A 14,724-nucleotide genomic window follows, 5' to 3' on the forward strand; every position below is an offset into this window, starting at 1 on the left:
TCTAATATGCAGGAAAATACCTGAAAAATGTCTGATATAATTTTGTTCTCTGAATTTTCCTCGCAATTCTCGTTTTCATGACGAAAGGTTCGTCATATATGACAAAATGCGTTATATATAGCGCGAACATAAACACAGGTCAGTCTGTTACCACAACCTTTATTTAGCATTCACATTCGTTGGCTTCACCAATTCACAACCAAAAGTATCAGTTCCCGACCTACCCTGTAATTCGGACTGGGCTACACATCAGTCTGTCAGGACCACCAAAACTTCAGTACGGAGTCCAATACCACACGCTAGCCTCTTTTAATTCATCATAGCATCATTTAATTTTTTCATTTATTGTCATTTCATCCCCCTCGCCCCATACGGGCGAAGCGAATGTAAAAAAAATCTTACAATGAGAAATATAAACAAAATTTGGGTTTTTTCTATTTTAAATTAAGAATCAAAGACGGACAGTTAAAAAAATAAAAATACATACATTTTAGGACAGTTAAAAAATAAAAATACATACATTTTAAAAACACATCGCAGGAAGGTGAAATTCTTTTGATAAACACATCGAAGCATCGCACTTTCACTTAAAAACTGAAGGAGCTGCACTAGGGTGCGAGGTATTGCCGGAAGAGAAAGCATGTTCCCTACGGCTGAGGGGTGTGAGTGGAAAGATATGGGACTGTGGGACTGTTAGATAGAAAAAAACTGTGGAGATTAGTAAAAGGAGCTGAGGTGAATAGTGGGGTATACAGTAGGTGGGAAGACAGAGGGTGAGGAATAGGGTGTTGTGTGGGTAGTGCAATGGTTGCAAGAGGAAAGGGATGGCAATGGATGGAGAGAAAAAGGAGACGGGAGCACTGATGTGAGTTTCATTTAAATCCGGAAAGCTGATTTTGTACGAAATGCTTTCCAAAACCTTCTTGTGACAACGGCATTCATTTGCAGTGGCGAGCTATTCGACTGAGTTTTCTAACTGTATGCTTATGTATTCTACAGAAAAAGCCACATTTCGGAAATCTGAACGGCCTAACCTGTTTACTTAAGCTGTTGATCTAAGTAATCGGCAAGGAACCGCGATAGCATGACCGTAGCGACATCTGTCGGTTTGCTCGGTAGATGAGTCCCTTACGATGCTGGCTCCAGAAGCCTGTCCCTAACTGGCACGGCGGAGCACAGCCGCAGGTGTGCCTGTGCAAGGCTGCTCTGGCCTGCCCTCGCCGCTCCCTGCCCTGCCCTGGCCTAGCCCCGCCTCCACAGTGGCGCCGTTTAATTAATCGAGCGCGGCGCTTCCTCTGGCGGCTCGCCGTGGCCCGCCTCCCGCCTCCCGCTGAATATTTATTCTCCGCCCGCTTCCTAACGAGCAGCCGCGGGGCCGCCGCTTTCCGACAGCAGCGTCGCGATTTAGCGCCACCTTCCCCTACTGGAAGCTTCCTTACAACCGGCCCGAAACCGACGTCCTACACTGGCGCCACAAAGATTCTAGAAGGTGTTCGTGTGCCGTTGTAATAAAAATAGTTTTTCACTCGCCTAGCGAGAGTGGAACGTCATGAGCCATGTCCTTCCCCGTCGGCAGTCGTGGTACGTCGGAGGGTATCTCTCAACGATATCATGTTTCCTACCCTATGCCATTCGCGCACTGAGCGAGACAGAAATGCCTATACAGGGTGATTCAAAATACGTATTACAGGATTCTAGAGATTGCAGACGGGACTTAGTAGACGAAATTTTGGTAAGTAGTCCATATTCGCAAATGTACAGTTCGCATATAAAATAAGCTTAAATATTATAGCACTTTCAAATCTACCACTTCACGGTTTGCACACAAGCTGAGAAGAGTACGCCGTCGTCTGTCCCTGTTGTAACTTTAACATCACACTGCCCCTTCGCCCGGCTACAACAACGGCTACGAGAAACTGGAACGTTCTCAACTAGCACGTTTGACTGTGGTGCTCCAAGGACGCTCTGCACTCTCGGCTTTGAAGACGATGTCCTTCGTCTCGTAGAAGAGAACCTGAGGACAAATGCTCGACATTGCCCATGTCATCTGCTCCCTACACCACACAGGTCAGAGCTCACTGTCTCCGCTGTGTGCACGCAGTGGGGGGAGAGATTTGAAAGTGGTCCGATCCTCACACAGATTTTACATCCAAACGGTACGTTTCGGGACGCGGCTTCCTTATCAAAACTTCATCTGCTAAGTCCCATCTGCAATCTATAGAAGCCTAAGATGGGAATTTTGACTTCGTACGTGCCCTGATCTCTCTAATCTTATTCTCATGATCCTTACGCGAGATATCTCAGGCGATGGTGGTTGCATAATGGTTCAAATGGCTCTGAGCACTATGGGGCTCAACATCTGAAATCATCAGTCCCCTACACTTAGAACTACTTAAACGAACCAACCTAAGGACATGACACACATCCATGCCCGAGGCAGGATTCGAACCTGCGACCGTAGCAACACCGCGGTTCCAGACTGAAGCGCCTAGAACCGCTCGACCTCAGCGGCCTGCTGCATAATGGTCACACCGTCTTTTTCGAATACACCTTCGTGACATTTACCCAGTAGAGGGCTGACAGGGGGCGTTAAATCAATAAAGCAACACATCTTTTTTTTCCTTAAAGCAGTTTGGTTTTATTCTGAATTCCAGTACATCATATTATTTCTCACTATTGTGGCTTCAAAACCCTGTTTTTCAACATAATCTCCCTTGAAACTTCCTGGCAGATTAAAACTGTGTGCCGGACCGAGACTCGAACTCGGGACCTTTGTCTTTCGCGGGCAAGTGCTCTACCAACTGAGCTACCCAAGCACGACTCTCACCACGTCCTCACAGCTGCCAGTACCTCGTCTCCCACCTTCTTCTATAATCTCCCTTCATTGCGACGGCGTTACGCCACCTTCCTGTGGACGCCTGTATGCCCGCAAGGTACCACTCTACTGGTAGAAGTCGGAGCCAACGTCTTGCTGCGTCAATAACTTCCTCGTCATCCACATACTGCTTCCCGCACAGCGCATCCTCCATTCTGCCAAACAGATGGAAGTCTAAAGGTGCGAGATCCGAGCTGTAGGGTAGATGAGGAAGAACAATCCAATGAAATTTTCTTAACTCTTCACGGGTGCGCAGACTTGTCTGAGGCCTTGTGTTATCGTGGACAAGGAGAAGTTCGCTTGCATTTTTGTGGCGACGAACACGCTCAAAGACATTTCTTCAGTTTCCTGAGGGAAGCACAATATTCGCTTCATTGCTGAACGTTGCACCATGAGGGACGACATAAAACAGAATAACCTCTTCGTCACCATGACTTTACCGGCTGAGGGTGCGGATTTCAACTTTTTCTTCCAACACTGCAGCAGTCACAGTTGTGTATGGCCGACCGGCACGCAGGAGAACGAACAGCTTTGTACGGCCTTGTTGTAGTGATTATAGGGGCTTCGTTCGACGACTCACCCTGCTTTTGTTCACTGCCAAGCCTCCTTTAACATTCTGCAAGTGCCCATCAGTATCTGCGATGCTGGCCGGCCAGAGTGGCCGAGCGGTTCTAGGCGCTACAGTCTGGAACCGCGCGATCGCTACGGTCGCAGGTTCGAATCCTGCCTCGGGCATGGATGTGTGTGATGTCCTTATGTTAGTTAGGTTTAAGTAGTTCTACGTTCTAGGAGACTGATGACCTCAGAAATTAAGTCCCATAGTGCTCAGAGCCATTTGAACCATTTTTTTAATCTGCGATGCTCTGGTTTTCAGCCAAAAGAAAGTCAGGGACAGCTCTCTACCTGGAACCGTTTTCCGTTACAGACACCATTTTAGAGGCTATGCATAGCGCCTTGACTTACCAGAACTTTGAGAAACTATAGGGGCTGCATCGGGAATATTCCATGATCTCCCACAACAAATTATGACATTTCAACTAAAATTGGGTAAGGAAAAAAAATGTTGCCTCTCGTAGCTGCGCGTCTCTGAATTCTTTTGACGTCTGTCGTCACGCGAAACAGTGAAAAAATACTCAAGAATTGGTCACATTAGCGTCTTGCATGCGACTTCCTTTACAGATGTATTGTGCGTTCCCACAATTCTTGCAACAGTGTTAAAAATCTCCAATTCACGCTTCCACAGTCGTGATGTTGCGTCATCGGTCTTAATACTGCCTCTGAAAATTTACGCACTTTGAGATGCTCAACACGTTCACCACTAATATTCTAATCAGAAATGTCGGTCTTCTTCTCCATGTTACAGACGTTGCCTTTCATTTCCACATTTAAAGGGCTGTGTCATTCGTTACACCTAGCGGAAATTTTCCGTGCAGCACTGCGTGATATCTCACAAACAAAAGAAATAAGATTAGGGTTTAACAACCAAAAAAATGGTTCAAATGGTTCTGAGCACAATGGGACTTAACATCTATGGTCATCAGTCCCCTAGAACTTAGAACTACTTAAACCTAACTAACCTAAGGACATCACACACATCCATGCCCGAGGCAGGATTCGAACCTGCGACCGTAGCAGTCGCGCGGCTCCGGACTGAGCGCCTAGAACCGCTAGACCACCGCGGCCGGCGTTTAACAACCCGTCAACATCGAGGTCATTAGAAACGGAGTACCAGTTCAGAGTGTTTCAAGGGTTGGAAAAGAAATTAGCTGTGCCCTTTGAAAGGAACCATCCCGGCATTTGCCTTGAGCGATTTTTGGATATCACGGAAAACCTAAATCTGGATGGTCCGAAACGGATATGAACCGTCATCGTCCCGAAAGCGAGTCCAGTGTACCAACCACAGCGCCACCTCGCCCAGTTCCCACAAACATCAATCTTGAGGATCAACATCTCAATCATTCTGACTTACCATGTATCCTCTGCTAGATTTAGACCGTGCACCTTCGTGTCTCTTCGGGTAAGCAACTTAAAATCCAAATTTTCGGGATACGAGACATCACTGGTTCTTGGCTGGTAGGTAGTACGGTGTTTAAACGACCCTTTTTGTAATGCGATTTCCCACAGAGCCTTACAGGACTCCACCGTGGCCATGTGTATGAAAGTATTTGTGCATGTGCCCCACTCGATGTACGAAAGATGTCTATAGTCTAAATCGGTATTACTCGATGCGGCTTCGAACACTGCGAGTCTTTTTTTCTTCGCCAGGTCTAACACACTTCACTCAGTCTCGAACTCCAGCCCCCAAACCGGCTCACATAGAAACATGTGTCGATATTGTTAAGCTGCTGTATTTTGATACGTCGACGAACACTTTTAAAACTGCAGACAACCTTGTAAGTGGGGCAACCACAGCTATGAGTATTCATCTTGGGTATTAATAATTGCTTCAGCTGTATTTTCGTCCTTTATTACTGTACCACTATCGGTTTCGTGGTGTTAAAGCTACCTCTTCAAGTGCCATATGATTAAAACATTAGAGCGGAAAAGCTCGGAATATTTTCCAACATTGGTTGTCTGTCAAGCACAAAACACCGCTACTGTCTTAAGCTGCTGTCTTGTAGCGGTGTTTTGTATTTCACAGACAACGAACGTTGGGAAAAAAGATTCCGAGCTTTCCCGCTGTAATGTTTTAATCGTATGTCAGTTGAAGAGATGGCTTTAAAACCACGAAACTGGTAGTGGTACGGTAATACAGGACCAAAATACAGCTGAAGCGATTATTAATACCCAAGACTTTTAAAACTGTGATGTAAAATGACAACTAGTGTTCCTTTTCCTTAATTCTTCAGTGCCTTCCGTGCGGCTTCAATCTGCGTGCAACAGCTAAATTGCGTGAAAAGTACAGTATCACATAAAATTTTCCCTCTAAGACATTGCTGCTTAGTAAACTACAGCTTAATAATCTTGCTAACCGTCGTGTTGTGGCATCACAAGCACATGTTATGTGGTATTTCTAATTAGGGCAAGAATCAGTGTTGAAGTTTTGCTAGGGCAAACAACTGTTGTACAAAAATACAGTAAACTCCAGTGGGGGCGAATCATTCTATCAATCTACGACAAACAAATATTTTTAGTGTCAGAATAATTTGTTTCGAGTGAATTGTTCTGTTGCCTAATGCTAGTTTCGTTTTATCAGTAATTCCTTCTACCGTAGGTTATTTGTAACAACTGTCTTCATTCCACATACGTCATCGCGTGCACAGTACAGCAATTTCTGTTTCGTCGTCGATTTGGTAATTTGTAGCGGATCTGCGAAATTTTCTGTATGTTAAATTATCAACAGTTGATTTCGGAGTGGAACCTATATCAACAGACAGTTTTTGTAATAAATGAGTCCTCTTGTTTCTGTATTAGAGCGTCTCATTCGCACGCTGCTATAAGGATCGCCTTCTGTAAATGTTTCTGTGAAAGGCATCATCTTATCCAGTCGATCATCGTCTTCTACAGCAACTTAATACTGCATTCATCTACCGTAGCGATATAAGCCGTGGATAACCACAAGTGCACTACATTTCATTTTCCTTGTACAAGTACAAATCTTGTATATTAGAAGATAAACCGTAAGCAAACAGAAATTCACTTTTGGAATATGCTGACTTTACTTCTGATGGATGATGTCACCAGCCGATGGTGATATAATCGGAGTCAGTAGGCGGAAGTTGAAGCAAGAAATGCAGACACACCTTAAGACAAGAACTTCAGACTGCGCGACGCAGGCGAGCAGCCATGTCGGCAATGTGTTACAGCGCCTGTAGCTTACTTAATTAATTTTAGCAGTACAATGCACAGGCGCCGAGACACTGTTAATTAAAACACTCCTCCCTCCAGCATTACTCTTCCAGGCAGCTCGCGGTAGACAGTGAAATACGTGCCACTGGTATTAAATAATTAGCAGCAATCAGCTGGTCTCGTTTCAGGAAATTATTAATGTAGCCCCGCAAGACGTCATGTGCGGCTTACGGGAGGCCTTGTTCCATCGGCGGAAGGACGCAAATTTCCTTCCACTCTCTTCGCAATTTCTGTTGTATTCGCAAAGTTTCCAGCGCTCACATTCATTTCGACGTAACTGTACTTTCTTCTGCAATATTTCTTGCTCTCTATCCAATCTTCAATCCCCCTTCTTCTTCTTCTTCTTCTTCTTCCTTTTTTATGCAACGCTGTGTTTTTCTAGTATTTTCGTTATTTTCTGTGGCAATTACTGAACATTCACTTTCCTGAGGCATACATTCCTCACACCCAGCCCGATCATATTAACTGCGACCTTAACATTTTTTCACTGTGTGTTGCAAATTAGACTTGATTACGCATCAAGAGTTACATGAAATGCATCAATGTGTACTAATATTCGCGCTCAGTTATTAAGACACTATCGCACATGATACTGAGACACATTTGTCTTTAGACTTGGGGATGGGGGAGGGGAGCGTAGGTTGAAGCTTCCTGTAACCGCCATGTTACTCTTTGCTGGACGTATCACACTTTCCTAACAATGAAACTGAAATGTTATGTTAAGACCTGTCTAATTTAGGATAACTCCTTTATGCGGATACAAAAGATATGCGCTTTTAAAAATACTACCTTTTGGGTATGGAACTTTTTTGGGTTTTGCTAACAGACAGCTCTTTCGGGCTAGAAACGTTGATGGTATCTGTCTTGATCAGTTTCTTTAAGCTAAAAGTATACTTTTATGTGAAATAAAAGACAAACTCTTGTCGGTAGTACTGTCAACTTACTTTATTGTACATACTGCACTCCCCGTGAACGTTAGAGTACTATAGAAACGGCTTAATCGGGTAGAAACTATTGTAATCCTAGTGAGTAAACGAGCTTTTATTTCATTAGTTGTCTGCATATCACAAAACATGTCGAATCATTTAGGAGTCAAATATATTAATTTTCATATTCTGAATAAAAATCTTAATTTACTTTCTCCTTTGTCTCCGAATTCACTGAAACCTTCAGGCTGCACACACTCTGATATACTCACGAAAATGCGAGGGATGTTGTAGGTCCTAAGCTTAAGGCACAGGTAGTAATTAAGTTGCATTTGGTGTAGTGACATTGCTGCGGATCTTAGGCACAGTCTTCCTGTTGGGCTTATTTTCATGAGGAATACAAGTGAAAACAGGAAATTAAAAATTGTTTTTTAGCTGTAAGTTATTAAGAAAGCTATAGAAAAAAATGGTTCAAATGGCTCTGAGCACTATGGGACTCAACATCTTAGGTCATAAGTCCCCTAGAACTTAGAACTACTTAAACCTAACTAACCTAAGGACATCACACACACCCATGCCCGAGGCAGGATTCGAACCTGCGACCGTAGCAGTCCCGCGGTTCCGGACTGCAGCGCCAGAACCGCTAGACCACCGCGGCCGGCAACGTACTGATAAGTAATTAAGGGAATCCTTACCGCTCATCTTCTGTGCTCAGTACTCTATATAAATTATAGTTAAGACTCGTACGTAACGACGCAACGTAATATGTATGATTATCGTGTCTAGTGTGGTTTAATAAAGTACCAATGGCCACATCATCCCTAAATCTGTTATTATTGCGAGAAATTGTTAAACAACGAACAAATGTAAATGCTCTACTCGAAGCCATCTTGAGTCGGACTTTGGGCCTTGGAAAGTAGCAACAACAAAAAGTGCTAGTTTCAGGTATCTGTATACTGTGGCTCTCTATACGCAAGTATGAATATTTGCTTCATTTGTGTAGTGGGTATCCCAAAGATCAGTTTTAGTCAGCGTGAATAATTTTGGTTTATTGAAACTTTAATGAAATACGCGGTAAATTATTTTCCTCAATCCGGTATCAAGTCAGATGAAAAGTAAAGATCCGTCGTTATTTCGACTGTTACGAGTTGTTCTTATAAGCAGAGTGACTCCAGGTTTCGCTACTTCATGACCACCATTCCCATCAGTAATAAAGAGCGAGACGTTAATGCTTCTTGTTATAGACCGACGATCATGAACTGTAAGTTGCACTATAAAGCCTATTCATCCACACTATTCATAAAGCGAGGGCTGCTCGGCAGCACTGGAGAGATGAGTGTGGAATAACAAGGAGAGGCGGGAAAATATATCTATCCGGGGGCGCACTGGAGTGGAATTTAAATTATAATATTGCGGAACACGACGAGACATGCAGATGGGGGAATAGATGGTCGATGGGCCAACAAGTATTTTGCTGGATTCAAATGAATAAGAAATAACAAGAGAAAATCGGTTTATCTTTCGTTGCCTTAAATTTAGGGTAAAACATTTAGTCTGTAATTTTTTTTTATTTTTATTTTTATTTTTTTTACATGTTCCTCATGTACGAGGATTTCCACACTTTAACTTGGTGGAACGAAGAACGTATCTGACGTAAATGGCAACGTGTACCTTGTCGTACCACAACTTAGCACCTGTTTGCGCTGTACCATTTGCGCAATAGCTGTTGTGTGCATCACTTAGGAAAAAATCACATTCAACCTTACTGGGATGCAATCCGCGTAAGATCTGTGTGACTGAGAGGACAGCTATGAAAGTGAGAAACGAAAAATGAGATAGCCAAGTCCGTTTGAATGGCTAGGAGCACCCGGGAATAACTGCAATAGGGATCGATTGACTTATTGAATACAGGTAAAACGCAGACGTGGTCAGCTGGTTAAATACTACTTGAGAAACTTTATCCATGAAAGTCAAGACATACTACGATCTCGGACGAGTGTAATGTACTGTGATAGACACAACGGAATAGGTGTGAAACCTCTTATTAACCGCGCTTTGCCCCTGTGGAACCACTAGATGAGTAATTTCATTACCTTCTGCTCGCACAGTGCATCATTAACTGATTAAGTATGGGAGGCGACCGGCCGTCAACTGCTTGTGACAGGAAGCAGTGTGTGCAGAGGACATGCGTGCTCGCCTGTTCAATGAAGAACCGGTGTCTTCACGGACGACAGGTATTGCAGCTGACAAGGCGGGAGTTCGCGTGTTAAAGATCTGACAAGAAACTGTAACTCGTTGTCATCCAGCAAGATGCGTGAATAGCATGATTCTCGACGAGCAGTGTCTGATGCGGAGGTGATGTATCTTTGAGGTTGACATACCGATTTTCGTAGCCTACTACATAGTACTGTAAATGCACCGAATTTTAGAGACGACGTAGTAGATTCTCATAACAGTTTTACACCAGCATTGAAATTGTTGTTTTCGTCGTACAAGACGACTGTGTTCGTTTACAAAGGTCTAGTCTCACGCACAAATACATTATCTGATCAAAAGTACCTGGCCACGTATCAGAGGACGTTAATATGGAGTGTGCCCGCCATTCGCCTTTACGATTGCTTGAACTCCTCTGAGAACTCTTTCAGTTACGTCTCTGGAGGAATGGCAGATTATTCTACTTCAAGAGCCGAAACCACTTAAGGTGACCATGTTGGACGCTGTGGGTTTGTAACGAATTCGACGTTCTGTCTCATCTCAAAGCTGTTCTATTTGGTTCAGGGCGGGACTCTGGGCAGGCCAGTCCATTTCAGGAATGTTATTGTCCACATAACACTGTATCGCAAGTGCTGCTTTATGACAGGGTGCATCAACTTGCTGATACAATGATCGTCTCCGAAACGTTCCTTTACTGTATTTGTACACAATGGTGTAAAATGTGTTCATATCCTTCCGCATTACCGTTTTACTAACCGAAATAAGGGGATCGCACTCTGATCACGACAACACCCCCATGCTGTATCATCACTTCCTCTGTACTTCACTGTTGGCACTATTCATGATCGCAGATAACGTTCTGCAGACATTCCCTCCCATCGGATTTCTGCATGGTATATTGTGATTCATCACTTCAAATCACTTGTTTCCAGTCATAATGTGTGGTTTGTGGGGGGCTGCTCAACTTACCTATTGCATTCTTTTGAACGTTCGCTGTCCATCAGGACATAGGTTTAGCTGCAGGTGTTCCTTCGCATTTCCTCTTACAATCACATCGCCAGCAGTGGACTTGGGAAGTCTTGGTAGTGTTGAAATGTCCGTAATGGATTTGTTACTTAGGTGACATCCAGTGAGTAGTTCACGTCCGAAGTCATTGTGCTCTCCTGACAGAACCTTCTGCAGTTACTGCTTCTATGTAGACAACACAGTAATCCCTGCCTTCATTTATACTGGCGGGTTCGCCTCACGTGATACCGAGCGATTAATTGCACATTTCGTAGGAGTGGCCAGATACGCCTCACAGTATGTCTTTGCAAAAAACAATTTTGTACATAGGCTGGCCAGAAATAGTCCTCAGTATTGAACAGAGCTAACGAGAGACGTGTTGGTGCTCGGAGTTCTCTTATATAAACTGGCAGAGAAAAGACTTAAAAAAAAAAGAAAAGGAAAAGAAGTCATAAACATTGTATAAGTTAGAATATGCATTTTTCGTCTACGAGTTTGTTTTGATGTCCTACTTGCGATGTAGCATGCGAACTACATTTGGGTGGCTTCACCGCATTTGGTCTTAACATTCCGAGACACTATTTTTGTACGTTTTCATGATTTATGCAGAGTAGTATAAATACTGATTGACGACTTGATAAGGAGAGGGTGAACGTACAGTATTATAACGCTAGGTGTATAGATCCAGATTTTCATCGCACTTTTGTCTCTTTTAGCCAACGGCCTTGCCGCAATGGTATCACCGGTTCCCTTCAGATCACCGAAGTTAAGCGCTGTAGGGCTGGGCTAGCACTTGGGTGGGTGACCACCCGGTTTGTCGAGCGCTATTGGCAAGCCGGGTGCACTTGTGAGGCAAACTGAGGAGCTACTTGATAGAGAAGTAACGGCTCCGGTCTCGTAAACTGACATACGGCCGGGAGAGCGGTGTGGTGACCACTTGCCCTTCCATATCCGGATCCAGTGGAGCCTGTCTGCTGAGGATGACACGGCGGCCGGTCGGCACCGTTGGGCCTTCCAAGGCCTGTTCGGACGGAGTTTAGTGTAGTTTAGTTTAGTTGTCTCTGTTAGCTCAAAGATAATCACATTCTGGGATTCCGCGTTTCCTGTTTGCTTCTTCAATGCATTATTGCGGAAGTATTCTGAATTTCAGGATAATGCCACCTTGTGTTTGTGCGGCATAGAACTATTTCCAGAAATTCTATCCTCTTCACCTGTGTTAACTGGCAACGTGAAACATAAACCGTTTACGTCGAATTTATCACTTCCGCCCATGCACGCAGATCAACACTCCATCGCACCAAATCACGACAAACGTGTAATGTTATGAAACTGTGTCGTCGCATACAAAATCGGATATTTTCATCCTCTCTCTCTCTCTTTCTTTCTGACGAGCGCGCGCGATCTCTCTCTCTCTCTCTCTCTCTCTCTCTCTCTCTCTCTCTCTGTCTGTGTGTGTCTGTGTGTGTGTGTGTGTGTGTGTGTGTGTGGCGCGCGCGAGCGCTTGTAAGTGACCGCCATGTCCAGAGCACATTTGTTTGTAGTCAATAAGCTGTGCGGATGTTTTACTCGACCATGGTTCTGCTTATAATACAGTTTATAACAAACAAGAAAACTTAGCTTTTAACAATAATACAGGTGACTGCCATTCCTCCTAATAGCCTGTGCACGGTTTCCTAACAAACAAGAAAACTTAGCTTTTAACAATAATACAGGTGACTGCCATTCCTCCTAATAGCCTGTGCACGGTTTCCTAACAAACAAGAAAACTTAGCTTTTAACAATAATACAGGTGACTGCCATTCCTCCTAATAGCCTGTGCACGGTTTCATTTTAATTTCCGTGGTGAATATTCATCTTTGAAAAGATTTTCTGAAGAAGAAGCATATGTAAGCGTGTAACATAAACACCAATAAAAAAGTATGGTGTTGCCATATATTTACTGAGAAAGTATTTCGTTATTGTAAAACTGACTGCAATGGGAGGCCGCAAATGTGACGCACGAAACATGCAACTAACTAACTAGCGGTAAGCTGTTTCGTACGAGTAATTCGGCGCTAGAGGTGTATTTTTTTTAAGTAACTGCTTTTCGAGAATTAGTATCGTTACCTGTTTAACTAAAATAAGTTAATAATTACATAGCTCCCGGACAGAACGACATATTGTTATTTGCGTCTGTCGACATGGGATCCTGCTAACTACCAAATTACAGCCGTTGGTTATTTTGATCACAATGTGTCGTTCAGTGAAATCTACGCTTTACATTTCTTACTTTTTCTGGCGCAACCCACGGGGCGCCATGTTTTCCTCGTTGCGGAGCAATGTGCAGTACAAAAGCGCTATCTTGTGTACAGGACGTTGTGATCGATTTCCAAGGAAACTTCGAAATTCAAAGCACCTTAATATACTGTCATCTCTAGATGATTGATGGCCAGGGATTGAGTGCCTGCAGAGACATATAAGCGAAAACCAATAACTATGCGACGGAGACCGCCGCTTTAAGCATTTATCGTGCCAGATTCACTTCTTTCTGCTCTTGCCCGCAACTAGAGGAAGGAATACTTGCAGATTGCCCTCATCCTACCCACGTCTTGCTAATTACATTCAGTAACACGGGTTTTCGTAGTGTTCTCTTCATTATCGTGAGCGACTAAAGTCCTAATGGGCTACGTCGACTGTCGATTATATTTTTCACTGAGAAAAAGCATTATTTTATGAAATAAGAACTTCTGTTAACCACAGACTCCTTCCTTAAAATTTTTAAAAAATCAGAAGTTTTAGATTGCTAATTGTAAAACAGATATATAGTACAGTTTTGCTATTGAATAAGACTGACGCTGTGGTAAAAGAATATTGATGATAAAAGCTTTACTTATTTATCAATTAACGGAAGTACTACGGTAGAAATGAAGTACAGGTATCAAGTACAGTATGCATAGTATTTGCAGTATGTGGTAAAATATAGTCTATCCTTCACGGTGCTATCCAGAACTGAAACTGTGTTCAGTGTCATAATAATTCCGCCTCAACCGAATAATAAACGTTTTGACAATATGTACAGCGGATGATAGCAATCCTGAAACAGAGCGAAGTGTTGATGGGCATTTGAGACGCGAAAGTAGGCCACGAGTCTGCTAATGGTCTGACGACTGAAAAGCTAGATGTCTGTTGGCCAGCGGATTATACCGACATATGCCTAAAAGGAAAGCACATCGTATCCTGCTGTGAACGAGGCAGAAAATTAACTGGAATATGGTTTTACATACGTCATTGAATATACGTTCATGGAAAACACCTTGATGTATCCTAATGTACTAATATTAGATCTCCATTGATTGGCGATGGGTTAAATTTTCCTGTCATTTCTGTTTCCTACGTTACTGATCGGCTGAAATAGCTCATGTTAGGGGAAATAATCTGTAAAACGGATACCAAGCAGCTGCTAATGGTAGCTGCATAGTTTGGAGGCAATTTACTATAATTATTATTATTATTATTGACATTCCACTAGTCAGCCTTTCAGTCAGCATTTCGGTTTTTGAGTCCCTGTCATTTTACTCATTACGACTGGTTTTAACATTTTTATTCTGTTGCGTATGTAAAAAAAACACAGTAACGAATCATTTAAACCGACGGTCATGTCTGAAGTCGTGTAAACTGAGGAGGTCATATGTGCCAGAAAACAGTGCTAGTTGTGTAAGTCGGTGTAGTCTTGGTGTAGCACGCAGGCCGAAGACAGATTTGCTCTCAGGGTGAGAAACGAGTTGGGAGTGAGGAGTTTAAATCTCAGCGCTGTATTTCCCATAACCAGCCCATAGCCAGGGGTCGTATCCGTCTGATTTTAAGCGAAAGGAATCG

General features: G+C 43.3%; 1 pseudogene; it reads left to right on the plus strand.

The window, feature by feature from the left end:
• The first annotated feature begins 11,584 nt into the window (after positions 1–11,584).
• On the plus strand, positions 11,585–11,702 carry LOC126099649 (5S ribosomal RNA; annotated as a pseudogene).
• The last annotated feature ends 3,022 nt before the right edge of the window (positions 11,703–14,724 follow it).

This window comes from Schistocerca cancellata, chromosome 1 (assembly GCF_023864275.1).
Source record: "Schistocerca cancellata isolate TAMUIC-IGC-003103 chromosome 1, iqSchCanc2.1, whole genome shotgun sequence".
Lineage (NCBI taxonomy): Eukaryota > Metazoa > Arthropoda > Insecta > Orthoptera > Acrididae > Schistocerca > Schistocerca cancellata.